The sequence below is a fragment of the Ambystoma mexicanum genome, chromosome 2p, assembly GCF_040938575.1.
Source record: "Ambystoma mexicanum isolate Mex_15411 chromosome 2p, UKY_AmexF1_1, whole genome shotgun sequence".
NCBI classification, from domain to species: Eukaryota; Metazoa; Chordata; class Amphibia; order Caudata; family Ambystomatidae; genus Ambystoma; species Ambystoma mexicanum.
The window spans coordinates 768,676,390-768,692,766 of NC_090923.1; the positions used below are offsets into that span (position 1 = coordinate 768,676,390).

Below are 16,377 nucleotides of genomic sequence, written 5' to 3' on the forward strand. Positions count from 1 at the left end.
ATTGGGACAAGAAGGAGGATGTCGGTAGGTTCCGGCACTGCCCATGAAAGAGGCCAAAAGCTGTAGCTAGACGTCGGTTTAAGGTGTGAGTGCCTTAAAGTCCCCCTGGTTTCCTTCCCTCTGGCTATCCGGTTTTCAACAGCACTCTGAAGAAAATGCGACCAGAATAGGACGGTGTCCAGGTGGCTTGCTAGTTGGTTGTTCCCACCAAACTCAAGGGAAGAAGTTAACCTTGAAGGGCTTCTCTGTCGTCGGAGTTTCGGGTGATTCGGACCTGCAGCAGGGCTTCACCGGTCATCCAGGAGTTGCAGCAGTCCTCTTCCTTCCTCTCCTCTTTGGTTCTATCGTTCCAGTGGTCGACTGTGCTTTCCAAGTCCCAGATACCTGCTTTTAAACAGTTTTCCCCCATTCATTCCAGCCTGGCTGTCACTCACACAGCACAGTGGTTGTCCTTGCCAGACAGCCTGCCGGCCAATCACACCAGAGTGCATTCAGGAGACTAAGCACAGGGAGTTTCGGGCACCTTCCTTACATCATGTCCACCCCAGACACCCTGGCGCCAGAAGAGGGCCTCAGCACTGAAGCCTGCCAAAGGCCAATGAACAAAGGGACCAAACCTGGTTTGGCGCACAGAGACAAACACAAGAAGGACCTTTCCTAAATGAAATGGCGAAAAAAGATGACCGGAGTCTGATTTTGAGCTACCGTTGTTAGCGGTCGCAATCTAAACCACTACCACCAGCCATTTAAAATAGGAAAAGGTAACATTTTACTGTTGCATGAGTGTTTTAACTCAGGGGAAGCTAAGCAACCCCTCCAACCCTCTATAGTAAGATAGGGTGTGCTGGGTCAGTAAATTTAAAGAGACTAGTAAAGTCAATTTAACTTTACATATCCTGAGAGAAAATAGTCATTCTCAGGGAAGGGATTTAAACCTTTGGGGAGTCTGAAAAGACACCCCTGTGCCACTGCACTGAAGGTGCTGTGTGACACACAGAAAAGAAAGATGCCACTGGAGTTGTTTTAAAACTCCATAACCAAAGAACACAAAGTAAAACACATTGAAAATGAAAACTTCAAAGCCCCAAAATATAGCAAAAGAGCTGGAGGGCTCTAAGGTAAAGGGAATTAAGCACTTGTGTGAGAAATCTCCCTAACACCTATATAAACTGCACCCATGCTTGTTCCCATGCTTCGTGTAACTCTGCTTGCAGCGTGAGGTTTACCAAAGGCACACGGACTAGAAACCTGCAAAAGAAAGAAGCAGCAGTTAGGGACCAAAGTCTTCTCACAGACCATGTTTTTTTAGGATACTTACCGTTTGAGTTGCTTCCGGCTCCGATCCTGAGTTCTGCTATTCCTTATAAGCAGTCAATAAAATGAGTAACATTTAGTTGGATTATAATAACATCAGTTATGTACGATGTCATTAAACTATTGGTACACACTATTATTCAGAGAAGTTTATACCTTGTGCTAGATACCCTCTCATTGCTAATATTGTGGTTGCCAGATGTTTTGATGTTTAGCTCCCATTAGCCCTACACTGCAGATTTTTTGACAGATTAGGGCATTGGAAGCCAAAAAGATGGCATCTTATGTATCTATCCCTTCTTTGACCACGCATAGGCCGGGTCATATTTTCATAATATCATGTGGAGTGTTGGCTGTATACAGAGGACACAGAGGCTGCCTGCTGCTGCCTGGCCTGAGTCTTTTCTCCCTGCCGCTAGCTGAAAGGGCATAGCTTAACTTTCATACTAGCCTCACACCATGCGGAGCGTCGCAGAGTGTTGGCTGAGTGTTAGCTGGGTGGAGCAGATGGAGCAATCTACAGAGGTAGCCGGCATGCAGAGAACAAGGTTTTAAGTCCGGATCCAAATAAGGACTGAACACAGGGAACCCTCAACCTCTTCCTCGGTGGGACGGGTGAGGCAGGACTCTCAAGGTAATTCCATGGCACTTTCTCCACCTGATCTAATGACTTACACCATATGACTGTTCTTCCGATATATGCCTCCCACATCTCATCCCCCTGTATTGCAATCTCCTTACTTCAGAACTCATATTTAAACCCCACTGTTGGCAGTTATCATCCTATTACATCTGCTATCCAATCTGGCATGTTGGGTGAACGAGGGAAGGAAGAGGGTGTTTTATTTACGGTGCCTGGGTCGGGGAAAGATGGCTCGATTTGGAAACAAAAGCCTAATACTGTTGCCCGCAAACTCCTTAAGAATGTTGCCATTTCAAAAAATAATCTCTCGCCCTCAGGACATTTACGTGGGACCAGCGAAGCTCAAACCTTAAAAAAGAAAAGAAGCAAATCAGTGGTGGATGCTGCAAATTTGAAATGGCACTTTAAGAGACAGGAGGCCCCATCGACCTCATCAACAGATAAGGGTTAAACTGTGCCAGATTGAGGGCCTGACTCCTCTGGGCCCTAATGGCACAGCTGACGTAGCCCTTGACAGAACTGTTAAAGGTCCAACTAATGGGTGGGGCGATCTATCAGACAAGGATCTGTTGGATAACGTTTAACCACTTCCCTATGACGTGGCATGTTCCATGCCCTTTGAAATTGATCAGAACACAGTGGGGGGCATCTTTTACCATTATTGGAGGGTCTGGTGATCTGTACTCCAGGACTAGAGAGGCTGTGTGTGGCTCATCTAAATAGTAATTCCACCTTAATCGCTCTTGCCAGGCTATGTAAAGTCACCACGGAGCAACAACTCAGTAATAAAACAAGTACTGGTCTGAAGGAACTATATCCTGATTTGGCTGTGGGGATTCACTGCTAGAGATTTCAATGTTGACAGCCCGGCTACTCAAGGACACTACAAACTTGACCTTATGCTATAGTCTGAGTATGGAAGTTGGTATCTGTGGAGGTAAGTGCTCGAACATAGAACAAGGAGTGGAAGCAGGCTCGTCCCTTGTCCTCCCGGAAAATAAATTGAGTGGAAGCACCTGCTATCTCCTCGCTCTCGGCTGCAACATTGGACCCTTTTTGTCTGCTCCTCTTGCTGACATCCATCTAATTGAGAATGTGCCCTTGGAGCCCTGTGCCCACTGTCGGTCCTTGTCTAGTTCGAGCGATGAATCCAGCGAGGACTCAGTACATAACTCTACGCACGACTTAATTTATCACCATGAGAACAGAGAAACCTGCTCTCATAGAGCTAAACAAATAGAGAATGTTCTTACCCAACTGGATTCAAAGGACGATTGACGTGGCTCTTAGATTGCTCAGTAACAAGCCGGTAATTTTTCAGTGATCAACATCACATTGACTCAATGAAAATCTAAGTGATAATTACAAGGTTCAATCTACTCTGATCGCTTTGAAACATTTCAAATTAATCTATGGTGAGGCAATCATAGAGGATCTCCGAGAGCGAAGAACGAGGGCAAAAGAAATGTAGGAGGTGATCTTAAAATCCCTTTTCATATTAACGCAGGAGGCTAGGTCTGATAAGAGATTCTTTCTTGAAGGTTTGAGAGAAATTGATGTTCAGGCTAAATCTCTGGCCCCCTTGGGTGGGGAAACATCAATGGTCAACCAGGAAACCGCTGTGCGATTTAATGACTCTCAAGAGCGTCAACACGTATACCTGGAACCTGTATTGTCGGGCCAAGGTCGGAAAATCGGGTAAGGGCCCAGCGAGCCCCAGAAGAAGAACTCCACCAGGAGTTTATAGTGGTCCAAGTCCACCGTCCCGCTGACCCATAGCTAGCATGGGCTTTGGTCCCTAACGAGTTGTGTAGTGGCTCTGGGCCTGCTGTGGTAAACAAAGATGTACGTGAAAGTTGTGAAATTCCTTCATCGATAAGCAACTACCAATTCTTGCCTCTGAACTCAAAAACCAAGAAAAAATATCTGGCCAAAACTAATAAAGTTGAGCAAGTGAAGAAATCTAAAAACTTGACAAAAACGATCTCAGCAAAAACTTGAGGTTCACAGAGTTAAATAAGAAATTTCAAACTGGTATAACCGGGCGTAACCTCAGACACAGTAGAGACCTGCTAAACCGCAGGTCATAAGAGACGATTGGGTAACAACATTGTAATTGAGATCACAAGAACGATTTCCTCGAGAATTGCACCTTCGGCTGAATTGGAGAATTGCGAGGATCTGTTACTGAATATGTCCACAAATGATGACTTTGAATCAGATGGTCTATCGGAACTGGATTCTCCAGCTCCTATTGCTGCTAACTCGAATCCTCGATTGGAAGTATGTCAAAAGTACCGCTTAGAGTATGGGTCTACTGCCAATTTGCACATCATCACCCTGGTGGAGAGACGTGCCTGGACTGTAGGAATTGTGGGTGAAACAAAGAAACAGAACTCTGTCTTGGAAAAAATGATCAGGCAATCTAGACAGGATCATCCAACTGATCCTGTGGCCCAGGTTTCCTTGGGGAGTGGCTCAAACCATGCTAGGAGGTCATATTGCAGAAATTCTGATGGGCCTGATAGATCTAAAGAAGAAACCAATGGCCATCATCTAGTAATATTGGACTGAGTTTTGGGGGCGAGCTATGGATTAATATTAAACCATTCCAACATTATGTGTCTCTTCAATCATGCCCAGAGTTTGCGCGTGATTGACTCCATATACATTAAGATCGTTGACTTCCTGTACGAGAACAAATACGATCGAGTGTGCCTGCATATGGGCTCCGCTTCCCTGTCCTCTTTCCTCTTGGATGCCATTGACAAGTTACATGCTCTGGGGTTTGACTTGAAGGAGCCCAAGAGGATTTTAAGTAACCCCTCTGACAAGAGAGAGGCCTTATCTTACTGAAGGGCAAAAGTGTGGACCAATAACAGTGGAGCCAACCAGAAGTCAGCCAGATTCCTCTTCAATGAACTTTCTAATAAGCCCAGTAGGAAAAAGGCTATCTCCAAAACGGTGAGACCTTTGTAAAGACTGAAGAGGGTATCTGTACTTCTGCCCACTATATGGCAGAGTAGAGACACAGAGCACCCCAGCCAAGGTTCTCTAAATAGACGCGATGGACGAGCAACCAAGGCTTAAGCTCTTAGGAGGTGAGACAGGCTGGTTCTTAAGTACAGTGAGTCCCCAAGCCCCCACAAAGGAATGTTCACACACTGTGTTATGTGCTTACACAGTTCTCTATATAAAATTAAGGTTCACATTTTAATAACGCACTTTGTACTCTGGTAATTCTATAATGACAAATCTATACACTTCTATGTGGTACCACACTTAGACTTTAGATTCCTTTAAAATGCATGAACTGCTGGCAGTTATAATAGTGCATACACATCATTCAGTAAGGTGTATCAACATAGATATTAATGAAGGAAAGCAGGTTAAGGTTAAGCAATGGCAGAATGCTTTCTTTGGATGTAGATGCACAATTCTGAATGAGGATCCACCCACCTGGGCATCCTGTAATAAAATAATTAACAAGCCCAGCCCATAAATGCTCAATAAGCCTTGCTTCTTGGTTAAAAGTTTTACCCTCCCCAATGTACCTGAAGTGGAAGAGTGTATTCGATGGTTCGTTGACGGTATCCTATGAGGATGGACCTCCTTTGAAGAAGGAACTACTGGGCATAGAGACCCTTGAAGGAAGGGGGAACACTGGCATTGATACAGCAGCTACAACCTTTGCAGTGCTCTTCGATGATCGTTTCCTCGATGGTGGAAAACCTGGGAAGGTGAGGCGTGCATTAAACTTTGATGCAAAGTGTTTGGTACCGCAAATAAAACTCTGTGGACTTGCAAGACCTTTGGCGGTGATGGATGCAGGCCCAGCAGCAGGTGTCGAGAGTCGGGATAGCTTCGGCAATCGTGACTTGACCGTGGTCGGGACCTTGGATCTTCACTCCGCCATTGTCCTCGGGAGGTCTTTGTCAGCTTCTGGTGGTGGGACACCCGCCAGTGGACTTTCCTCAGCAGCCTGCGACCCTGACTAACTCCGGCGGGACAAAGTGGTCGACAGTGATGGCAAGGGAGCCCTCTGTCAAATGTTCTTAGGCAAAAGTGGAACTTTCACGGCTCCGGGCATCAAGCAGTACTGGTTCAAGGTGTCATAGCTCCTGGGTGACACGATTCAACTTGGCTTCCAGCGGTCACGGAAATCTTCTGATCCCAGTTGACGCCAATGGACTTTGACGACCCTCGATATGCAGGTGCTCCCTTTAGGATTCTCTGCAGACCCCTTTTCTGATGTCAGATTCACAGAACTGTCTTCCAGGATGCTTCAATGAAGAACAGCAGTTTTTGCATGATGGTCCCTCGTAGCTTGGGGAGAGGTCTCCTAGCCAGGTCCTGTCTTGGATAAGTCCTCGACAGACTCAACAGTTCTTGGATTATGTCAAATGAAATTCAGCAGCAATCATCTCCTCCAGCTGGCCATCGAAAAGCAGCTTCAAGTTTCAACTTCAGCTTCTGAACAAATTGGGAAGTGAGAGGTCCCCAGATATACACATCTGTCCCTCATTCACTCTGTTGAGCCAGGCTCAGTCAGCAAATCACATAGAAGGGTATCCATGCAGGCAGGCCACCAATCAGGCTAACTGGCATTCAGACCATTCACTTCCACTGAGACACCCATAACAAGGAATGTGGATTGGGGAAAGCACCCAGCCTTTCAGCACACTACACTGCATTAATGCCAGTTTCAGGCAGGGCTGTCTCATTCATTGTGTCTCACACACACAGAAACTAGACACCCATAACATAGAATGCCGATTGGTCACGCACTCCATTCACATAGGGCCCACCCAAAGGGTGTACCAACAACATGCAGTTACTCGGAAGGCTCCAACCAGTCTAGCCTGGACTTCCACACAATACCATATATGGTCTTCCACCCAACAGCCAGTCATGGGAAGGGACATGTTCAGGGCTTCCCAGAACTTTGGCAAAACAAGGTAACAGGCAATAGAAACCAAGAGGCCCCAGGGGCCGTCTTGATTTCTATCAGGAATCCACAATTCCTATGGCATGGCCTGGGTATCCCTAAATGGAGGACACTCAGAGCTCCTGTCATATCAGCATGTAGCTGCCACCAGCCCATACCCTGCTCTGTGGGCATCACAAAGGTAAACTAGGGTTGTACCCCCACCCATGAGTGCCATAAGGGTATCCCACGGGCCTCTGTTCACCACACACAAAAAGAGGAAGAGCTGCACTGACAGGGGTCCCACATGGACTCCTGTGCAGAAAACAACAGAACACTGATGACAAGGGAGTAGAGGATAAGGACAGAGAGGCCTTGTCCCTCCAATGCATTTCCAGCATCACAACCCTCACCACCAAGGATGTGCGTTCCTGGCACTAGTTGGCAAGAGCCTTGGCCCCCCAAGGAAAAGAATAGAGACAGTGTACTGGAGGCCCTTGCAGGATAATCATCGGGTCCTGGAACACTAGGAAATGTGCCCATTTGTTTCAGGATATGGACTCTGTTTTCACCGGCCTGGACATCATATGCCTGCAGGAAACATGGCTACAGGAGTCCACATCCTTAGACGGTTATTCTTCCTATCTTAACAAAGCCATAAATGGCAAAATTGGGAGGCCTCATTCGGGACTCCTGATACTAGAAATAGCCCAAACCTGCAGGTCACCAGTGTTATCCATCCTAACCCTTAAATCCGGATTTTAACATTACAATACCTGGAACATACTAACTGACGCCAGAGCTGCTTGATCCTTTTCAACTTATATTGGAAGCCCAAACACACTTACGACAAAGTGGTTTTAGTACAGAAACACCTTTAACATAAATACGTTAGAGAACTGTGTAATTTACCATTGATTGCTAAACTGGCACTTACAATAAAACTGAAGGAGAGGTATACAAACTGGGTCAACTGCCATAAATCGACAATGTACCAAAGAGATGCTGAAGTAATGTTGCAGGCTTTGAATTTGAATAACACCAGAAATCTTTGGCATCTCTTGAATGGTAGGGAGAGTGCCAACTGTCCGTTCCAACTAAATCCCATATCAGAAGCCTGTTGGGTTTCTTATTTTGGCAACCTATTGCTCAGATTGATCAAACAGGGGGTGACCCTGGGATCTCCTCACAGACACAATGGGCGATCCACTTTGACAGGGATGAAATCCTATCACTAATCAGAAAGGCCAGTGGCCCAGGTACTCAAGGACAGGCAGATTGACAAATGAAATGTTAAAGGCAGCCCCTGAGGCTTGGGGTGACTTCTGTCTGGCCTTGTTCAGAGGATTGCCCAGAGGGGAAAAGTCCCAGCCTCTTGGAAGAGGGCTGTGGTGGTTCCGATCTTCAAGAAGGGCGATAGGCCGGAGCCTAAAAACTACCGTCCTCTTGCCCTTGTGGACGCCCTGGGAAATGTTTTAGTGGCGGTCCTCCTGAAGCGATTGAATGAGTGGGTGACCAAAACTGAATCCTTTGTTCCCTGACAAACGGGTTTTATTAAGGAAGTAGGCTGCAATTTAAACCTCCTCCTGATTAGTCTCCTGAAAATGAGAACACTAAGGGGTGACTGCTAATTATACCTTGCGTGCATCGACATGGAATATGCTTTTGACAGTATTAATCGGGAGGTTTTATGGTACAAAATGACAGAATTGGGGTGCCCTCAGGACCTGCTTCTCGCAATCAAGGACCAGTATACAGGGACCTCCCTGCAGGTTAGATTTGATCAAGCAGGCCATGACCAGGAGGATCCAAACATTCAGGGGCCTAAAACAGGGTTGCCTTCTGGCACCTGTACTATTTAATCTGTTTATCTGTGATCTGCAGAATGTCTTCAACATCTGTTCTTCCTGTCTGCCAAAGATCAACGGGTTAGCCATGGATCGACTTCTGTACGCCGTTGATCTGGTCATTCTAGACCAGACCCTGATAGACCTACAGAGGAAATTGGAATTCCTCCAATTGTATATCAATGAGAAGGGCCTAAAGATTAAGGCCTCGGAATCCGAAAAAATTATTTTGGTTAACTTGAGGGGCTGGAAAAGAAATCCCCTACTTGGATCATGAATAAGAATCGAATTCGACCAGTCAGCTCAATAAGATACTTGGGTGCAATGATAAGTGCTAGTGCCTGTGAAACACCTTGGAAGGAGTGTTTGAGGGGAAAAATGTAACTCCTAACCGCACAGGGAATTTTAATCAGCAGAAAATGTTATAAATTCTCGCTTCTACCAATCATTAATTTCTACAACCAGAAAGTTACACCTGCCCTTACGTACGCTGCCGATGCCTTCCTCCTGTGGGAAATATGGGAAATACTGGAGGGGTGTTTTTGGAGGAGGGTTTTATGCCTCCCCAATGCTATCCCAATTGCCATTATAAGACATGAGGTCGGCCTCTTGTCTTTGCACGTAAGGGTGGTTTGGAAAACCCTTTTGCTTTTCAGGAAATTGAAATGCCCCCCCAATTTAGGTTACTTATTGTAAAAAAAGGCTGGGATATATGACTGGTCTTTGAATAAGTGGTTGGAAAGGTGTAACAAAACATTCTTAAACTTGGGATTGTCAGTGGACATTCTAGGCCTCATTACAAGTGTGCCGGTCCGGTAACAACGGTGCCAGTAAGCCTACCGGCACCATTATTACCGGACCGGCACACTACGAGTCTGTGGGCGGGTGCTGTCCCGCACGCCATGGTCAGACATGGCGGGCAGAACGGCACCCGCCCGCAGAGTTTCACGGAAGCACCAGCACTGTTATTAATGGTGCAAGTGCCTCTGTGCTCCCCATTCCCATTGATTCCTATGGGACTCCAATGGGAATGGGGATTTAGATTTTCCGGCGCATGACTTCACAGACCGCCGGGTCGGTTTTTACAGGCACGGTTACCGCCGGACTTGTAATTTGGCCCCCGTCTAAAAATCCTCTGCACGTAAAAAAAAAATCTTGAGGGCCCATGATTGGAGAGAAACAGAGTCAAAAGGTTCTACCTGCACAGTACATACCGTGAGAAATATAAAGGTGCCTCGCCTGCTAAGCCTAAGGCACTTGTCATACAAGTGGCAGGACACGGCCATAGCTTTTGAATCCAGTACCTGGGGGTGGACCAGTGTGGTAGGATCACCTGGGTGAGGGGTCTTCGGGGAGTGGGGGTGAGGCAGCCAATGGTGAAACGCGGTATTCCCCCTTTTTTTTTACATCCAACCCCTCCTATTTTTTAGGATCTGATGTCCCAACCCCCGCCCCTTCATGCACAAGCACTTGGTCAATGAAGAGGGCCACTGTGAGTAACAAGACTAACTCTTATACATCATACTGGACATGTCCCACTAATGGGGTTAGGCAAAGTCAGGCACTTGAATTCAAGTGCACACACCTGATTCCAATTAGCTCATCTCACACGGATAAAAGGCGGAACCTAAAGAAACTCTCTTAGCAAGGTGAAACACGAGTATGAGCAGAACTTCTGGGGCAAAGGCAAACCTACTGGAGCAGAGCGATGGACCAAGGGATGAGAGCAGCAGGCCGAAAACCCCAAGAGTTGCCTACAGGTGGTGGTTGTCTCCACAAGGCAGCGAAAGACACATGTCTAAGTATCAATGACTACATTTTGTTACAAGGATCCCAGCAACCCTCCCCAGTGGATGACAGATTTGCGGAGGTGAGGCCAAGCCTGTGATACTAACCTTGATTTGTGAAGTGGAAATTGAAAAATCAAGAAAGAACCACACACAGCCTGTGAGTTCGCAAGTGACCTGTGAGACCGGTGTGTGCTAAGAAAGATTGAGTTTGCAACAACATATCACACGTAAAGGCTGCATGTGTGTTGATGAGACATAAGGAAAGACAGACCTATGAATGAACTTTAAAGCAAGAACAGATGTAGAATCCGAACAGATGAAGAATCAGATACTAAGTAACGAGTGGTCCAGCGAAAAGGAGTACCCCACTCGAAAGTATCTGTGAAAGGTGAATTGTTTGAGGTAAAAAAAGTAAATGAACTGTAAAAGCAAAAGTGAATGAAGTTAACCCTGAGAGAAGGGAAGAGGAAAAGCTGATCATTGAATTCTGAGTCAAAGTGGTTCTGCGGGGGTCTGTAAAAGAAACCCTGCACATTCAAAAGTCTTTGACATCCAAAAAGCGGTCTGAGCACAATTGAGGGGGACTAAAAGTGTAAAACGATTGGGGAAGGAAGTTCTGGCAAGTGTTGTTGACTGTGAAAGGTCTAAGCCCGACAGAGAGGGACCGGTGTGAATGTTTTGTTTCATTATTTGGGGAAGACTGGAACAGGAGCCTTTAACGTGGAAGGCCAGGCGGGCCTCAAGCCACCTTTCAAACTATTTCAGTGTTAAAGCCAGAGTGTGTCATCCTGCTTGTAGAGACTGCCTTATTCCGCACTGTCTAAACTTGGGGAGGAGAGCTGATTCAATCACATGTATTCTTTGTCCAACACTGATTTCCTTTTTATATACATAACTCCTTTACACATTTTGTTGTACAAGAGTTAGGGCAGGAATTAGGTTTTGGTAGCATAGGCCATTTTGATGTGACAGAAATGACTAAGAATATTTTTGTAATTATTTGATGGTCGAGACGACTCCCATCCTAGTTGTAGAGCAAAGTAGGCGATTTTCCAAACCCCACAAAGTTAATAAAGGTTTTACAAATTGTATCTTTTGTGTCAGTGTCATACTTGTAATACCATGCCTCCCCTACAATACACTCTCAAGGAACCTGTTAGACTTGCATAATCTAACCCCCAATGCTTGAGAAGATTCCAGAGTCCAAGGTCTAGGGATCTATATGTATGGTTTGGGCTGAATATATCCACACAACGGTCACTGTACTTAGATATGGAGTTGGACCCGGAGCTGACAGATGTAGATAGCGTCTGTAATACCCAAACTAAAATCCTAAAGCATCTGATATTCTGCTGTACAGAATTGAGATCTCTAAGAACATTGTATTTTTTCAACAGTATGAACAAAAAATGTGGAAATGATGCAGAATTATGGTGGGAGTCCTTATATGGGGTGAGGGGGGTAAATGTTGGCTTGCTACTTGTATTGGTAACATTTTTAGAGATGATCTTCTTGAAAACATTTAAGGAATTGCAGGCCGTGAATGAATGTGCAATTAATTGCTCGTGATTATGAGTTCTGTGAAGACCGTCTGGGAGACTAGGTCTTCTTTTTACAGGAGTGTATTTCTTTTTAATGATGTATTTTAACAAATGTAATGTTTTTCCCCATGTCGAAAGTGTTGCTGTTTCAGATGTTTCATCCCTTTTCTCCTTTCCTTTTTTTTGTTTTGGGATTTTGTGATTGGTTATCCTGATTGCAGTTTGGTTAAAGTTTATAATAAACTAATTGCCTAGTTACAAATACAAATATTATCATTTTTAAATAAATGACTCGCTTGCCGCCACTTTTACTAGGGTTTAGAAGCTTTCAATTTTTACAACCTGCATTTGTTTCAGGGATCAAAAGATCTGATTCTTCAGTTTTGAGACCTGATGATTTGATCCAAACGTTAATGTTTTCAAAGAATATCTCCCAGATGTCAAGTTCCTTTAAATTGATAGGGCCCTTAAGACATTTACACTTCTGCAAACTGTGATATTTGGGGCGATATTAGCAAGTTTAGTGTCAAGAACCTATTTGCATAGACTCTAATTGCACCAGCGGAAAGCAGCTTGCCAGTTGCATGGCACACAGTGCCACATGTGTCAGCCATATCATCAACAAGAATAGTATCCGATCCTTCACATCTCCAACCAAGACCATTCGGTCCACTTCATTGGCCTTTTTTCTTTCCTTGTGGATGAGGGCAAACTCAACATTCAGTCTGTCCGCAATTGAAGTAACCCTCTTTGCTCCACCTGCATCAGGTGACACAGTTATGGAGTTTTCCATTCTGGTATGTTCTCTCTAACCCACTGTAGCACTGCTGGCTCTGCATACAGGTTATCGACAGGAATATCAAAGAAACCCTGTATTTGGGAAGCGTGCAAATCCATGGTGATGATGTGATCAGTGTCAGCCACCAACAGCATGCTTGCAACCAGCTTAGCAGAAATTGGCACCCGACTCTTGTCCTTTTTTATCTTGTTGAGAGTAAGGAAAGCAAGAATTGCCCAAAGATTCAGGTCATCGATATATCTATGATCTTGGCCAAAGCAATCCGCAGAACGCATAATGGAGAATCTGTGTCCTATTTGTTCAGTCATGTCCCGTTATAACCACAGGAAGTCCTGTCTTAAAACAGTCTCCCGAAAGGCCTTGTTTCCTGTTTTTTATTCTACCTTGTTGTCCAGCTATGAGATATGTATCTTTATGAACGTTTTTAAATCTCTTCTTTGAGGTATCCTTAGATGGTATAGGGGGTACCGTTTGGAAAACCTCATTTTGCAGGCCAGATAAACCAGTAGACTTCTTGTTTAAAACGATAGATGCAGTGATACAAAAGAATCTTTCATTGAGATTAAATTTGACAATCTCTTAATGCATCTTATCATAAAGCATTGACACGTTTAATTAATGTATCAGTAAGTGGCTGAGATTGTGCAGTAAGAGAAGTTCTGCAAGGAGGTAGGGAAATTAGTGCAGGCATTGTCTGCTGACGAAAATACAAAGTTGTCTTATAGGAGGCAAGATATCCTGTGTCGATTATGGACATCAGATTTATATTAATTTGTTGTGGCTTTTCAGGTCCACTCAAGGTAGATCATATAAACGGTTCCAGTATGGTCCAGATAGTTTTAATGTTTCGGCACTCTTCTTATGCCAGTAATACTGGAAAACTTCTCAGGGGATAGTGGCGGCGCTTTGCAGGAATCTCTGCATCTTACTAAGCTTTAAATTGCCCTTTCTGCAGTAATGGACAATGCATATCCCTCCTTTGAGTTCGGCCACCTCTAAACAGTCACTGGCAGTTGAGTGAAAGTTAAGGGGATGGAGCACACAGATGGTTGTTCCTATAAGAAGTGGCAAACCTAACGTATAGCTGTCAATGCCAACCTGAATTGATTTGACAATTTCATGATCAATTTATCTTAAATTGTGTCGGCGCTGGATCCTGGATTTTGCATCGCCCATGATCAACCTTTTAAAGCAGAAAGACCAAATATGAGTTGACATGCATTAAAAACACGACTAAGCTGATTGTCTCCCCCCAAACCCGTCTGAGAAAACCAGTTGCGTCACTGACGCAGTATTTGCAAGTTCAAGGGGAACACATGTATGGTTGCTATTTTTGTACCAAAGTCAGGTCAATTCAAGAAAGGATAATCTGTACACTATACCCCAGCCTGTCGTTTAAAATATATTTGCAGTTGAATACATTTCTTTTATTTTTGCATATTTTCCTTTTGCAGATTACTATTAAAGTTGTCAAACGTGCTCAAGCTTTCTCAATAAATTGTACGAGGCCATGTCTTGGACAAATAAAAAAAATAAAATAAAAAAAAGAACCTATTTGCACATGCACATGCACAACACAAATTGACTACTGAGGCTAATCAGTTTCCTTCACATCCACCGCAATAAACCTCTGATTCATATGAAGGGCCTCATCATGACCTCAGCGCTAAACCTTAAAAGTGGCTTTATCAGATTTTCTGCTGCAATTACTGCTCTGCCGGTTCATAAGCTTGCGCATATACTGCCAACAGTATAACAGCTGGTGGTATTACAGTTGGCGTTATTACAGCCTCCAGAATGTGCAGCGAAAGAAAGCAGTGCAATTACAGCTGCAACGTAAGTCCCCACATGGCTGAATTATGATGCTAATACCGCTAAAAACAAGGTGCAAATACCTCCAGCCTCCAGTTAGAGGAAAATGCATTCAGGTGGCACACATTAATCCACAGGTGAACCTAATCCACTCAAGAGGGCTACATAAGGCACACACCTTCCCCAAACATTATGCCGCCATTAAACATGGGCACAGGGCACAGGGTGGAGTCAGGAGGAGGAGGAGGAAGAGGAGGAAGAGGAGAGGCCAAGCAAGGTGTGCACCAATACCCAGGTTCAGGCCTTTACCCTGGACCCTCACTGACAGTCAGTTGGTTCCCCTATACCGCCTGAACAGGGAGACCAAAACCAAAAGTGAGCTGCTCACTCGAATCCAGGGCGACCTAGAGAGCGAGATCAACATCAGGGCAGCTGTGCCCCCACTGTTAAAGCTAGTGTCCATTCTGCAATTCCTAGGAACTGGCACCTTCCAGCAATCCGTGGTCATCCTGCACGGCATGGCACAGTCAACATTTTCTCATGCTACATCTCAATGCCCCTGACCCGATGCACAGGTGTACGCCATGAACACACAGTTCCATGAGGTTGTTCAAATGCCAAATTTTATTGCAGCCTTGAATTGTACCCATGTGCTATTTGTGCTATTTGAATTGTACCTCTCAGGCCCACAAAGCGGTGTACCGCTACAGGAAGCACTACCACTCACTGAACGTGCAGGTGACCTGCGATCACAACCTGTGCATCACCCACTGTTGTGCCCAATACCCTGGTTCCACCCACAACGCCATGGTCCTACAGAACAGTGCACTGCCTGGATACATGGAGAGGCACGGAGGACAATGGACGTGGATAGTGGGTGAGTAAAAATGTTAGCACACAAATGCTGCAATGGGTGGGGGGTGCATGTGCACAACTGCACATTGCATGCCATGACAGGTCGATGTACAAGTCAGACCTTTCCACCCCCTGCACCAATGTCACAGTACAGACCACATAATATATGCATCTTGGACATACCTGAATGGATACTCTTATGCACACAAACAGTTGTGACTACCAAACACACACATGAATACAGGTACCACAATGAAATATGTTTTATCCATAATCAATGTCACACAAAGTGTCAATCACATTCCACAACAATAACCCTGCAATTACCACAGCCAAGTACCCATGTACACTCAGCCTTCAATGCAGACTCGCTGCCCACAGAAGCCAATGGAGGGGCGATAGTTAATCCATCACAAGAGCAACACCCTGGCACAAGACAGCCTCCATGTCAGCTTGACATGGCAACGACAGACACATGATGATACATCAGCTCTAAGGGAACAGGGAGCATGTCGAGTAAATACAATGCATGAGGCGAGTGATACAACATGCACAAGCATAAAATAACACAAATGCCATGCAATGAAGCCCCATATGCATTGATATGATGCACTTTGCCCTGATGCCGTGAAAGCCCCTCCACACCCCACACAATACACTGTGACTCATGGCTCTGTCTCTCCTTGCAAGTGATTCCAGATACCCGAAGCTGCCCTAGCTCATGACACCTGTGGGGGATCCACAGACACCATAGGAGCAGGCCTAGAATCATGCTCACAGCAGGACCCATGTCTGTATAGAGTGTAGCTTTGGCCTCCTGAAGGCCTGTTTCCACTACCTGGACCATAC

General features: G+C 45.2%; 1 protein-coding gene and 1 pseudogene across 2 annotated transcripts in view; one reads left to right on the forward strand and one right to left on the reverse strand.

Moving 5' to 3' along the window:
• LOC138566773 (cytochrome P450 2G1-like) overlaps positions 1-16,377 on the forward strand; it is an 899,512-nt gene that overhangs the window by 15,905 nt on the left and 867,230 nt on the right. The gene's annotated exons all lie outside the window — the stretch shown is intronic.
• LOC138566098 (ribose-phosphate pyrophosphokinase 2 pseudogene) lies at positions 12,539-13,062 on the reverse strand (annotated as a pseudogene).